Genomic DNA, 13445 nt, shown 5'->3' on the forward strand with positions numbered 1-13445 from the left:
TTAAAATTTCCCCTGTTTCACTGTTTGACTAATCTGACCACTCTTCACTACGAATCAAATTTCTCATTTTACAGAATTCAAAATGTGTTGGATTTGATTTCATTTGAAACTAGACTCATTAAGGAGTCTAAGCATATACATTTTATCTTATAACCATTTTTGTACAATTTATAATGATTTTCTAAAAACAGAACAGGGGATTTCGGAGTCATTCTGACACCGTCTCACACAACTTTAAATATCTCTTTATAGGAAATTTGTTTGCTCACAAGGTCTCTTTTATAAGAAACTAGACTAATTAAGTCTTGATTACATATTTTATTCAGCCTATAATTCCACACCAACAATTTATAGTGATTTTCTAAAATCACGTTACTGCTGCTGTCCAAAGCAAATTATTACAATTTGCTCTTAACTTTCCAAGTCCGAACACATATGAACTTACCGTTTGAGTTTAAGACATATCATGGCCACATCATATCTTATTAAATCAACTCATTATGTCCTATTATGATTGAATTTACTCAACGTTTAATCACTTAAAACTTACCTCGGAAGTGGTCGACGACTAGATATCCACGGCTATTCGTTTACTTTCTCTTTATCCAAAATTGCCCCTCTATGCTCTTGAGCTTAATTAACAAAATTTAAACTATTTTAATCACCTTGTTATATCATTAAAAACAACAAGGTAAATCTTCTCAATGAAACTCATACATAAGGCAACACCTCGATACATCTGCACACATTCGGTATTTCATAAAAACCATCCCAAATACATTTACCTAGGTATCACCATGTCGCCTTATATACATATACTAGTTATGTGGTCAATTTTTTCGATGACCTATGCATATAACTAATTACACCTTTAATAATATTCACAAAGCCGATTATCCACATGACTACCTTAGCATATTATTAGTTAGCTTCTTATCCAAATTTGCCATAAAGAAAATTAACTCATATCCCCTCAAGTGCATAAGCAATTGCATCCAAAGGACACTTTAAATGCATGTTATGAAGGTAACCGAATGCACATATATTTATACCAAGGCATGATATACTTCAAACCAACTATCAAGGCATAAAGCTGAACCTTCAAAATCAATTATCAATACACGTTCAAACATGCCCTCATACAAATATACAAGTTCTCCCTTGGTTAAACTAAATTATGCTTTAAGGTTTAATGCTCATCTTTAACACAATTACCACACTTCAAACTAAATTTTCAGCTTCATATATCCCACACCAGATTTTTTTTCCATGCTCAATTTCCATGGCTGAATGAAATTATGCCCTAATTCATGAACTTAAACAACATTGGCCAACTTTCCAAGCTCATTTGAGCCATCAAGCACATTTAGTTTGTTCATACTCAACTAGAATCAATTATCCTCCGAAAATCATCAAACATACAAAATATACCCCATTAAGCTCATGACCGATTGCTACATGCTTCATGAACATAAAAATTTTCACATGGGTCTTGTTGCAAGCTTCAAAACCAACCAAAATTCACAACTTTTCAAAGAAAATAACATGAACCTTACCTTATTTGAAGCCTTCTTTTGCCGAATGCCCTAAGCTCAAAGATTTCTATTTTCTTTCTCAACTCACGACAAGAAGGAGAAGAAAATGGCCTTGTTATTTTCACCTCAAACATGTTTTTTCATTTATTTCATTAACTTTTATTATATTCTTTCTCCCATAACACACTAACACAACATGTTTCCAACATGTTTCACCCCATAACATTTTGTCCACTCTCATGCTCATGGCCGGCCACTACTAATTAGGGGGGAAATTGACATGCAAGTCCACCTTTTTTATTTCATGCACTAATAGATCCTTATGTTTTGACCTATCACATTTCAAAAGTGTCACACATAAGTCCTATTGACTAAATTCACATGCAATTTACTAAATCAGAGCTTAAAACTTTCACACATTCGTATTCACATATAATAGTCATAAAATATGACAGCTAATTATTTTTATGACTCGATTTTGTGGTCCCGAAACCACTTTTCGACTAGGGTCAAATTAGGGGTGTCACATCTCACCTCCTCTGTCTCAGATACCTACCTGGTGCCCAGCTTCCATACACCTTGTTAACTCAACAAAATATATGGTTTTTAAAACAATAAAACGGAACGTGGTTTTTCAACTCCAATGTGGCACGTCAGATTCGACCATAACGTCTGGGCCGGGTTTGGGGTGTTACAAAGATCCTGATGGATTTAAACATAGCTACAGGAGAAAAGGTTTCATCATTGCCAACACCATGAATTTGGCGAAAACCTTTAGTGACTAATCGCCCCTTGTATGTTTGTACATTACCATCCATGTCGGTTTTCTTTTTCAATACCCACTTGTACCCTATAGGTTTAACCCCTTCGGGTGGGTCAACCAAAGTCCAAACTTGGTTTTCATACATGGAATCCATCTCAGATCTCATGGCCTCAAGCCATTTCTTAGAGTCTAGGCTCACCACCACTTCTTGATAAGTCCTAGGCTCATCTTGATCTATAAGTAGAATGTCACCATGCGTCGTAATGAGAAATCCATATCTCTCAGGTGCATGGCGTTCTCTTAAAGATCTACGTGGTGGTTGTGTTTCTACAGCAGTTACTTGTTCCTCAATTTGTTGTGGAATTTGCTATTGTTCTATCTCTGGTTCAGTGGTACCTTGTGATTCTCGAATTTCTTCAAGTTCAATCTTTCTCCCACTTCCTTTTCTAGAAACAAATTCTCTCTCTAAGAAGACACCAGTCCGAGCAACAAACACTTTGTTCTCAGTGGGATTAAAGAAATAATATCCTTTGGTTTCTTTTGGATACCTTTCTTTGGTTTCTTTTGGATACCCCACAAAGATACACCTTTTAGATTTGGGTTCAAGCTTAGTAGACGTCTGACGTTTAACGTAAGCTTCACCACCCCAAATTTTCATAAAAGATATACTGGGACGTTTCCCAGTCCACATCTCATATGGCGTCTTTTGAACTGATTTAGATGGAACACGATTTAGTGTGAAAATAGCTATTTCAAGTGCATGTCCCCAAAAGGAATTCGGTAGATCAGCGTGACTCATCATGGATCAAACCATGTCTAATAGAGTTCAATTTCTTCTCTCAGAAACTCCATTCCATTGAGGAGTACCAGGAGGAGTAAGTTGTGAGACAATCTCACATTCCTTCAAAAGATCATCAAACTCTAGGCTCAAATACTCTCCACCTCGATTAGATTGAAGTGTCTTAATAGTTTTTCCTAGTGGATTTTGTACTTCATTTTTGAATTCCTTGAACTTTTCAAGGGCCTCAGATTTATGGCGCATGAGATAAACATACCCATATCTACTGAAATTATCAGTGAAAGTAATGAAGTAGTGAAATCCACCTCTGGCTTGTGTATTTATTGGTCCACATACATCTGAATGTATTAAGCCCAATAAATCACTAGCTCGTTCACTTTTACCAGTAAAATGAGATTTAGTCATTTTTCCTAATAAGCAAGATTCACATACTTCAAATTGTTCATAAACAAATGAATCCAAGAGACCATCTTTATGGAGTTTGGATATGCGTTTCTCACTTATGTGGCCCAAACGACAATGCCAAAGATAAGTTTGATTTGAGTCATTTATGTTAGATCTTTTAGTATTTATGTTGTAAATGGGATTCATTTGATCTAAAATATAGAGGCCATTAATCAAGTGTGCCGAACCATAGAAAACATTATTGAGATAAAAGGAACAACAATTATTCTTAATTATTATCTCAAAACCAGTTTTGTCTAAACAAGAAATTGAAATAATGTTTTTAGTCAAACTGGGCACAAAATAACAATCCTCTAAAATTAAACCAAGTCTACTAGGCAAAGATAAAGTATATGTTCCCACAGCTAATGCAGCAACTCTTGCTCCATTTCCAACTCGCAGGTCCACATCTCCTCTAGCCAAAGTCCTACTCATTTGTAGTCTCTGTACAGAAGTACAAATATGAGAACCACAACCAGTATCTAATACCCAAGAAGTAGTAGTTGATAAATTAATATCAATAACATAAATCCTGAAGCAGACGTTCCGCTTGCTTTGGCCTTCTTGATTTCCTCAAGATAGACAGGGCAGTTTCGCTTCCAATGTCCAGTCACACCACAATGAAAACAGTTTCCTTCCTTAGACACCCCACCTTTAGGTTTCAGTGTAGCCTTTCCCTTTCCAAGATTGGGCTTACCTTTACCTTTGGGCTTTGTCAGGACTTTAGCCTTTCCCTTGCCCTTGTTGTTATGGACCATCAGTATGGGCTTGGGTCCAACCTTTTTCATGTTGCCTTCAGCAGTTCGTAACATACTGAGCAACTGTGGCAGAGTCTTGTCAATTTCATTCATATTGAAATTGAGGACAAACTGGCTGTAACTATCCAGCAACGATTGCAGAATAACATCAGTGGCCAACTCTTGGCTCAATGGAAACCCAAGCTTAGATAGGCTTTCAATATAACCAATCATCTTAAGAACATGAGGTCCTACAGGGCTTCCTTCAGCCAGCTTACATTGGAATAGGGTCTTAGAGATATCGAACCTCTCTTGCCTTGCTTGCCCTTGATATAGTTCTTTCAGGTGCTCGATCATATCATAAGCAACCATATCCTCATGTTGCTTTTGAAGCTCAGGATTCATAGTGGCAAGCATAAGACATCCAACGTCTACCATTTCATCGAGATGCTTCGTATAAGCATCTTTATTAGACCTCGAGGCATTAGCTGGTGGTTCATCAGGAAGTGGTTTTTCAATGACATATAATTTCCGTTCTTGTTTGAGGACAATCCTCAAGTTACGGAACCAGTCAAGAAAATTCAAACCATTCAATTTGTCCTTCTCAAAGACTGATCGTAATGAGAGTGTGTTAGTGTTTGCAGCCATAATATATCTACAACAATAAAATATGCGTGTGAATAAATTTACCAAGTTTATATCAATCATTAAAAGGACTTTATTAAATGATGTTCCCACTAGTTTATTTCAAAATTAATAACCCTCATATATTAATTTCAGAAAGACTTTCTTGAAAGTATTTCTAGTGGGTTAAGGATCCATATTTCACCTCCTCTTAAGTCAGCTTTGGCTTTACTCTCAAGATTATGGTTATTTAGGTAAGCAACACTTGCTAATTACATGATATGTAACTCCTACAATTTAGTGAACAACTCTTGTTCTAATCATCTTATGATTTATCCAAATTACTTGCCTCTAGGTTTCTAATCCTATTAGAGTAACCTAGTTAATTTTAACCAGCGAATATCACTTGTTTATTCTTCGCGTTTAACCAAGATAAATACTAGTACTTTGCTTTGGCAAAACCTACATAGTATTGATCGAGGCCTCAACAGAAGCCCAAGCTCATGGAATTGTGGATCTTGTAGCGGTTAAATAAGTTAAATAACAAATAGCAATAGCAACGATTTAACACCAATCGGGCATAAATTGGAAGGCCATGTTGACTTAATATTTTAATAGAGGGTTTTATTAGAGTGTTACATCTCACAAATTATGGTCTACTTTAGTCCATTTAATCTTTTAATTGATCTCATCAATTAATGGGGTTTATTATTACCAAATTTGCATGCTTTAGACATCCATAGCATCTCATACATGAGTAAGTAAAGTAAAAAATAAATGCAATAGTTATAGCCCATAAACTATGGTGGTTCAACCCAAGCCAATGGGAGAACCAAAAGGGAACCTAAAGGTGTCAGCCGTTTCACAAGCTGTTGATCCACACTAGTCGGCCCATCTTCCTTCTCGTCTTGTCCACAGCAACTTTTACAAATTACAAAATTTAGAAACTCGTTTTACATACAAGGGAGTAAGATGAGAAGAGAAATACAAAAGAATAGTAGTAAGGCACGACACGCAGGCCGTATTTATAAAATTACAACCCTTTATCAAATGGGTCATCGGGCTATAACTATGCATTTCAAATACCGTGCATTTCAAAAATAGCATATATCATTCAATGTTTTTGTCAAGTGAAATATTAAAATATCCTTTCAACCTTTTTATGGCCCATTAAGTTTTATTTATTACAAAACATACTGGAAGATGATGGGGATATGAAGGTGCAAGGCGGAGCCCCGCGGTACGGACCACGAACCCCAGTCAAATGAAACCTCATGATTTGATAACTTTTATCAACATAATCGTGTTTTTAGGATTTTAATCCTTGAGGTTTCATTCTGGAACAACCCTTGTTCCACTAGCTAGTAATCTGTTGTTGGAAATTGTAAATGCCACCCCTGCTTCATCACATATTTCTTAAAGTTAATAGTAAAAACATAAAACCGAATAGGCCATAAAATCATGATTAACATTTAATCACTTATCGAAAGGAACAACCATCAGATTCTACTTAAACGATTTAAACAAAAAAATATAATAAAATTAAAACATGCATCTCATACAATTGCATCACCCAAGTATTTAAACTCGAGTCCGTATCAGACAAGTGGCTCTGATACCACTGTCGGAACGCCAGTGCGTCCAGGGCACAGCAGAAAAATAAAATAACTAAAACATTCTGGCGATCCAAACCAAGGATCCATGTGTAAGGAACGAATCGGGGTGATAAAAAGGGTTTCGAAATTACCGAAACTTCAATCTGAGTAGACAGCGACGCCTAGGCAATAGGAATGTTGAACCACTATCGAACCAAGCCGCAACCTTTTCTGATGTCGGCCTCTACGTAGTCCACCCGATTGACAATGAACGGTAGAAATCCTAGAAAACTATTTTCAGAGAGTATTTTGCTAAACGGCTGCTAGACCACCTTGCATATTTTAGGGCTAGTTTTTATATATACCTTTTAGGGTTTTTACCCTTTCTATATATAACTCCCTCTTAATTGGTATATATTTATAATGAATTTTAATTCATTAAAATTAATCCGAACATAATAATTATCATTCAAATAAATATAATAATGTTTAACCGAAAAATTATAATTACATTAATTATAATAAAGATTTCGGTAAACTATATTTATTTAAACTTATATACGAACTAAATTCATATATCAATAAAATTATGTGCTGATTATGTGTACAACATCCTTGTACATATAGTATGTTCAACAATTTGATTGCCCAATTAAATTAATTCTATAATTAATTTAATTCATGTGACAACCAAGCAATATACCAACTATGTTTTACCTCGTTCATTTCAACCATAGGGTGTGACCCTATAGGTTCTTGTAACGTTAGCAGTAATATTAGAACAAATCTAATGTTACAAACAATGAGTGGCATCTAGCAATGCATCAATGCTACCTAAGTTACAAGAAGTCATGATTCGACATAACCTTTTGTGATTAACCTTTCACGCATTAATCCTTAAGTCCTATATCTTTGGAATGGACACAAGTCATGGAATAGTCACACTTGCATAGTCCATCCCATGTTTCTTGATACCTTGAGTAGACTATGATACACAAATAAGTATGACATCTCATATCAACTTATTTGAGCATGGCCATGCATTTCTAGCCTCACTCAATCAAGTGGCCTGAGGTATTACTCCCATTATGTAGGAAGGACTTATCCTATATTGATCAACTATATCCCTCAACATAGATTGTGGTATATCTAACATCAGTCTTTATAGAACAACCAGTTACGATGTTTGTTTGACTGTATCAAAATATACAACTCACGATGTTGGGATAAAGATGATCTCAAGTATGAGGATCATATACATATTAATCACTATGAGTAATGTTGTGACAATTACATAATAATCCAAGAAACATACTCATAGCGGGTCAATACAATATGTTGTTCTCTAACACACATATTCATGCATTGATTCTGACACTCCATATCAATGACAACTCTTTATCATCAATCAACTACATGTTAGTCTTAATACATTATTATTGTCCTAGCCAACAATAATACTTGACTAAGGATCTTTTAAGAATAATCATATTATTCTCAGGACATTATTATAAAACAATTTATTTATGCACACAGAAAAGAAACTGAAATAATAATGGCAACGCCTTATTATTAATAAACATGATAAACCAAGTATGTTATTACAACCATCTCGTGATTGATCTTTGGGCATACTCTTACAACTATCCTATAACCACATTGAACCATTTTGAGCCTAGTTTTTCCTTTCTATACAACCATTCTCGAAATAACTTTAACTTACTCGATCTATGATCGAGAAAATGTTACAACTCAAATCTCAACTGAGGTGAGTGTGTATCAAGTTGGTATCAGAGCTGGTTAAATCGAGGTAAGAATAGACGTTTTTATACCCCCAGGATTGAGTATTAGAAAAAAATTCAAAAAAAAATTAAAAAAGGAAAAGAATATACATTTGAAGTGTAAATTTCAAAAAGTACAAAAAATTACGAAAATACAAAAAAAAAGTGAAGTTCAATTACTCCAAATTTTCTTTTTCTGCTCGAAAACATTTTAGATCTTCTTCATACCAAACGGCCACACTTAAAACTCTCATCTTTTGTTTGTTAGCCTACCCATTGTCCCAACATCAATATCTCACCCAACCCACATCAATTTTGTAAACCGACCCCAACGGTATTGATTCATCTACATAGTTTGAGGAAAACTTCGAGAGGCAAAAACTGAGAGGTAAAAGGCAGGAGAGTGGTGAGACTATCCGAGAGATTTAAAAGCCAAAATTGAGTGACTTTTCTTTGTGAGTGGCGAGTGAGCTTTTTTGTGTCGATAACTTTTCATGTCGAGAAGCCCCGAAAGGAATCAAATTGAGGGAGGAGGATTGTGACCCATTTGCAATGTTGCGGGTAGAGGAGTGCCGAATTTGAATATACAAGCCTTAATGTGTGAGATGGAAAGGCTTTTTGAGTGTAAGCTCGAGCCTATCGAGGATCGACTCTACCAAGTAGAGGCACAAGGACAACGAGAAAGAACCCTCGAGAATGTAAGGTGTAGGTGTGGGCATCCTAATCGGAATCGGGAGGAACCTTTTGAGTCAAGTGATCAAGAGAGTGACCACTCATTTGCTCGAAGTATGTAAAATCGAAGTCAACGTAATCGAGGTCATCAAGAAAGAGATCATCCCGACGACAACCTCAGAAACATTAAAATGTCCAAATCGCCATTCCAAGGCAAAAATTACCCAGAAGCATATCCAGAGTGGGAAAAGAAAGTCGAGCTCGTCTTCGAGTGCCATAATTACTTAGAGATCAAAAAGGTGAAACTTGCAACCATAGAGTTTTCTGATTACGCAATCGTATGGTGGGATTAGCTCGTGACTAGCCGAAGGAGGAACGACGAGAGGCCTATCTCTACATGGGCCGAAATGAAGGCTGTCATGAAGAAACAATTTGTTCCCTCATACTACCATAAGGACTTGAATCAACAAGTGCAAAATCTCCCTCAAGGTAACCATAGCGTCGAAGATTACTACAAAGAAATGGAGGTTGCCATGATACAAGCTGATGTAGATGAAGATCGTGAAGCGACGATGGAGAGGTTCCTAGGTAGCTTGAACTGTGATATTGCCAATATCATGGAACTTTAACACTACGTTGAAGTGATGGACATAGTCCATATGGCAGTAAAAGTCGAGAAACAATGGAAACAGAAGGGAGCCAACCGATCCTGTCCATCATCTTCTGCTAATAAATGGAGTCAAGGGACAAACAAAGTTCCTAATTGTCCCAATGAGCTTTTCGTTGCTGCCAAGCCTAATCAATCAAGAGGCGAAACTAGCAAGAACAAAAATGAGCTTGCTTCCAACCGTTCTTAAGATATCAAGTGTTTTAAGTGCCAAGGGAGGGGGGACACATTGCCAGTCAATGTCCCAATCGTTGGGAGATGGTGGTTCGATCAAATGGTGAAATTGAGTTCAAAGATGAAAAGGAGGAAGAACCTAAAATTCCCACTGACGAAGAAAAAGAACATGAGATGCCCATCGAAGGAGAGATCCTCGTTGTGAAAAGAAGTCTAAACATCCAAAGAGTTGAAGATGAACAACAACAAGAAAACATTTTTCACACTCGCTGCCACGTTCAAGGCAAAGTGTACAGCCTTATAATCGACTGAATGAGTTGCACCAATGTCGCAAGTACCACGCTCATTAAAAGACTTGGTTGAGCCACTACGAAGCATCCAAATCCTTACAAATTTCAATGGCTAACTGACGGTGGTGAACTCAAAGTAACCAAACAAGCAAAGGTGGCATTTTCAATAGGTAAATACCAATACGAGTTGATTTACGACGTTGTGCCAATGCATGTGGGACACCTTCTGTTAGGGCGTACTTGGAAATTTGACTGAAGAGTAGTTCATGAAGAATACACGAATAGGTATCCGTTCAAGCATATTGGAAGAAACGTCACGTTAACCCCTCTCACACTAAAGCAAGTTTATGAAGATCAACTTAAAATGAAGTAATCTATAGAGAGATCAAAAGAAAAAGAGAAAAATAAAAAGAATGAAAAGAAAAAGAGTCGAAAAAATGAGAAAAGAGAGTTAAAAACACGAGTGACAAAAGAAAAAGAAAATGAGAGTGAGAATGAAAAAACGAGTGTTTTTGCAAGAAAGCGAGAGATTCGAAAGTTATTATTGACAAAGAAACCCATTCCTGTACTTATGTACAAAGAATGCTTGTTGGAAACTAACAAGATAGAAAGAACTTGGAAACTAACAAGATAGAAAGAACTTTTCCTTCTCCTATTGTTTCTTTGTTACAGGAATTTGGAGACGTATTTCCAGATGAAGTGCCAAACAGGTTGCCTCCCGTTTGAGGCATCGAACACCAAATCAATTTTGTGCCTGGTGCGACTATTCCGAATAGACCAGCTTACCAGAGTAATCCCAAGGAAAAGGAGTTGCAAAAGCAAGTAGCCGAGTTAATGGAAAAGGGCTACATCCGCGAAAGCTTAAGTTCGTGTGTGGTTCCTATCTTGTTGGTGCCCAGAAAGGACAGTTCATGGCGAATGTGCATTGAAAGCCGCACCATAAAAAAATCACCGTCAAATATAGACATCCTATTCCCCGTCTCGGTGACATGCTCGATGAACTTAGTGGAGCTCAACTCTTTTCAAAGATTGAGCTAAAGAGTGGCTATCATCAAATCCGTATACGGGAGGGAGACGAGTGGAAGACCGTATTCAAGACTAAGTATGGTTAATACAAATGGTTGGTAATGCCATTCGGTCTTACGAATGCACCTAGTACTTTCATGCGCTTGATGGATCATGTCTTACATGCTTTTATTGGAAAATTTTGTGTTGTATACTTTGATGATATTTTGATCTATAGTAAGTCATTGGAAGATCACGTTTAGCATCTGCGTGCAGTGTTAGAAATTTTGCGAAAAGAGGTACTTTTCGCTAACTTAAAAAAATGTTCTTTTTGTACTGATAAGGTTGTGTTCTTAGGTTTTGTGGTGAGTGCTCGAGGTTTGCAAGTTGACCAAGAAAATGTCAAAGCGACCAATGAGTGGCCTCGTCCAACATATATCAGCCAAGTAAGGCGTTTTCACGGGTTGGGAAGCTTCTACCAAAGGTTTGTGCCTAATTTAGTACCTTAGCCGCCCCCTTGACATGTATTATCAAGAAAAACTCACCCTTTCATTGGATTGATGATCAAGAAAATGCCTTCAATAAAATTAAGGAATGTCTAACTAATGCTCCGTTATTGTCTTTACCTAATTTTAACAAGACATTCGAAGTTAAGTGTGATGCCTCAGGAATTGGCATTGGAGCCGTTTTGATGCAAGATGGAAGACCTGTAGCCTATTTTAGCGAGAAACTCAACAACGCCACATTGAACTATCCAACGTATGACAAGGAGATGTATGCCTTGATCCAAGGCTTAGAGACTTGGCAACATTATCTATGGATGAAGGAATTTGTAATCCATACGGATCATAAGGCCTTAAAGCACTGCAAAGGACAAACGAAGCTCAATTAACGTCATGCCAAGTGGGTGGAATATCTGGAATCATTTCCCTACATGATAAACTATAAGAAAGTTAAGAAAAACATTGTTGCCGACGCATTATCACGAAGGTATACACTTGTCAATTTATTGGATTCTAAACTGCTTGGTTTTGAATTTATGAAAGATCTTTATCAAAATAATGCTGATTTTGGTGAAATATATAAGTGTTGTTTGCATGGTGCATATGAAAAGTATTTTCAGCATGAAGGCAAGCTGTGTATACCCCAAGGGTCCATTAAGGAAGTGCTTGTCAATGAAGCCCATAGTGGTGGACTTATGGGTCACTTTGGAGATACGAAGACCTTAGCCACATTGCACGAACACTTCTATTGGCCCAAGATGAAACGTAATGTAATAAGGAAGTGCGATTGATGCATTACTTGTAAGAAAGCAAAGTCACGGATCAAACCACATGGTTTGTACATACCGTTGCCTATACTGTAATACCCCTTACCCATGTTTGACACTGGAACAGGGTACAAGGCATTACCGGACTTAATCTATAATCATCGTATAAAAACCGATTCATAATTAATAACATAATCAAGGCTATCTACATTAAATGATTTTATACAATAAAGACCTTCAAATAACATAGGTTAGTATTTTAAGCCAATTCCTAGCAACTTAATAACAATTAAACGAGTCTCTATACATGCCAAAGACTTAAAATACTTTAAAACCTTTATATATCGATCAATAGTTTGATAGTGTGATTTAACCTCCGGTGACCTCCAACTTGAGCTAAATCTGCGACACTATAGGAAAAAGGAAAGGAAGGGAGTAAGCATTATAGCTTAGTAAGTATGTAAATATTAATAAACAATACATTATCATACTTTAAAAAAAGTCACAATATGTTCCCGGAATATTACCATCACAAACACACATACTTTCACTATTACAATCATAAACAGGTTCAAAATAAGCTATCTAGCAGAGTACCAGCAACTAAATTATTTATTTCTAGAGCTACAGAACTCAAAATTACAAACCATTAATTTTCCTTGAAACTAGATTCACATATATTCTTACCATAAAATTTTCAAAATTTTTGGTCCATCCAATTAATACAGTTTATTCATTTAAGTTACCCCTATTTCACTGCTCAACTGTTCTGACCACTCTTCACTACGAATCAATTTTCTCCTTGTACAGAATTCAAAGAATGTTCCCGTTTATTTCATTGGAAACTAGACTTATTAAGGATTTTAAAAATATAAATTATATCCCCTAATTATTTTTGTAAAATTTTTAATGATTTTTTCAAGTAATAATAGGGGATCACGTAGTCATTCTGAACCAGTCTCTCAAAAAATTAAATATCTCATAATATAGAATTCCTTTGCTTGCTCTGTTTCTATTATATGAAAAGAGACTCATTAAGCTCTAATTTGATATCTCATTCAATCTCTGATTCAATTTCTACTACTTTTG

Source organism: Gossypium hirsutum, chromosome A11 (genome assembly GCF_007990345.1).
Source record: "Gossypium hirsutum isolate 1008001.06 chromosome A11, Gossypium_hirsutum_v2.1, whole genome shotgun sequence".
Lineage (NCBI taxonomy): Eukaryota > Viridiplantae > Streptophyta > Magnoliopsida > Malvales > Malvaceae > Gossypium > Gossypium hirsutum.